This window comes from Otolemur garnettii, unplaced genomic scaffold, assembly GCF_000181295.1.
Source record: "Otolemur garnettii isolate 467f Iridium unplaced genomic scaffold, OtoGar3 scaffold00049, whole genome shotgun sequence".
NCBI classification, from domain to species: domain Eukaryota; kingdom Metazoa; phylum Chordata; class Mammalia; order Primates; family Galagidae; genus Otolemur; species Otolemur garnettii.
This window is the reverse complement of record NW_003852444.1, coordinates 4,434,933-4,437,380: the sequence shown is the minus strand read 5'-3', so window position 1 is coordinate 4,437,380 and position 2,448 is coordinate 4,434,933.

The window sequence follows — 2,448 nt, the reverse complement described above, 5'->3', positions numbered from 1 at the left end:
AGACTCGCTTGAGCCCAGGAGTTGGAGGTTGCTGTGAGCTGTAATGCCACGGTACTCTACCCAGGGGGACAGCTTGAGGCTCTGTTCAAAAAAAAAAAAAAAAAAAGACACAAACATAAAGAGATAAACTTCTAAAGGTTGGGACATCACCCAGATTTCAATTTGCTGGAAATCGGCAACTGGGGAGAAGGCAGCCTATGGGAACCAGAGATCACCCCCACCCACCCCCACCGTGGGGGACGCTACCTTGGGGATTATTTTCCCACCCACAGGAACAGAGCTATCTGCATGGTGCACAGTGGGAGGGGACAGTTCCAGGACTGGCAGTTCCAGGAAAGGGAGGGCTCCATGCCAGACGCTGGCTACCTGAGCAGCTCCACAGAACAAACAGCAACTCTATCTGATGGCCTCAATTTTGCGGGAGTTTTTGCCCCTTCCCAACAGTACCCTCTTCCTCCTCCTCACTTTATTCACAGAGGAGAAGCTCCGAGACCAGCCACAGAACAATGGTTTGCAGGCTAATACCAGGAACTTGCTTTCAGGTTCTGACAGTGGCATCAGCCTTATCCACGAGTGCTTTCTTGATCCACGAATGCTCAGGACATCAAATTTCTGGTGAAAAGGCTAGCTTCCTGGTCTACCGCCAGTGCAGAGCCTCTCGTGCTCACGTGTCTGCACTCAGCGGTGTGGGTGCAGGTGTCTGGCCCCACCACTCGCATAGGCACCAAGCCAAGGCAGGTGCTGGGAGCTAATGTGACCCACCAGGGCAGGCCTAGCCTATGGGGAATAGTGACCCCTCGGTGTGGGATGCAGCTCTTCTCACTGTGTGTCCCTGGGCAAGCCATACACCTTTTTAGATGCAGTTACTTAATTCAAGTCTTCCGAGGAGCAAGAGGAAATGAGGCTCAAAATCCTTGGAAAGTACAAAAGCAAGACAAAGATGAGGAATCATTGTCACCACAATATTTCAGCAGACATCAGGGAAGGGGCAAGAACTGAACCACAATCTAGACACTATTTGGTATTTAAGGCTTTAACCCCCAGGAAGGTTGGCAAAGAGGTGCATTTCCCTGTCACCTATTATTCCCTTCAGAATAAAATCCTTCTCTCAGGGGGTGCCCATAGCTCAGTGGTTTGGGCGCCAGTCACATGGGGCTGGTGGGTTTGAACTTGGCCTGGGCCTGCTAAACAAAACAAACAAAAAGAATAGCCAGACATTGTGGCAGGCACCAGTAGTCCCAGCTACTAGGGAGGCTGAGGCATGAGAATCGCTTGAGCCCAAGAGGTCTGAGGTGGCTGTGAGCTGTGATGTTACAGCACTCTACCAAGGGCAACTAGGTGAAACAGTCTCAATAAAAAAAAAAAAAAAATCCCTTCTCTCTATTCTACACCTTGGCACAAATACTCTTTGATGACAAAAAGGAATTTTTTTTTTAAAGTCTCACTTTGATGCCCCAAGTAGAGTGAGACATCATCATCAATCAAGGGGATTGCTTGAGCCCAAGAGTTTGAGGTTGCTGTGAGCTATGATGCCACTGTACTCTACCAAGGGCAAAAAAGTAAGCCTCTGTCTCGATAAATAAATAAATAAAAATAAAGTTGCAGTGACCTATGATGATGTCATGGTACTCTGAACTTGTCTTTTTCTTCCGGGTTAATTTCTTCCATCCTTTGTATTACCCGTCTGCTGAAAGTCTGATCTAAAGTCTTGATGAGGTCAGTTCATTCTGGGCAAGCCCAGGCCCTGGGGGGATGCTGTGCACAGGCCATACCATCAGGCCAAGGGCCCCCTCTTCTCTGAGAAGTGCTGGGCTTGATCACTTATTCAAAGTAGAGACTGAAACTCTTTCCATGAAAAAGCACATTTTCCTCCCTTGCAATGAGATGTACCCTTCCGGCTGTTACTTTGGCACTGTGCAAATACATTTCACCTACTGGCTTTGGCACCCACTGATGACATCTGTTGGAATCATTTGCATTAGCAGTTATGAAATGGTGCTTTTCAAATTCTATTATTTTTTTCTACATTCATTAACTGTCACTCACTTTTCTATAAAGAAGATGTAAACCTCTCTTTTCATTTTCAAAACTGTGGCTCTTGATAGCTACTATTCTCCACATTTTACAGACAAAGAAATTAAGGTTAAATACCCCAGGTAACACTTATTGAACATTAAGGCACCAGACTTTCGGCTGCAGTATTACACAGATTAGCTAACCTGAGATCTTCTTACTATAAATACCTGAAAACACTGGACAAAATATTTATGAACCGGCTCGGCGCCTGTGGCTCAAGCGGCTAAGGCGCCAGCCACATACACCTAAGGTGGTAGGTTCGAATCCAGCCCAGGCCCGCCAAACAACAATAATGGCTGCAACCAAAAAATAGCTGGGCGTTGTGGCGGGCGCCTGTGGTCCCAGCTACTTGGGAGGCTGAGACAGGAGACT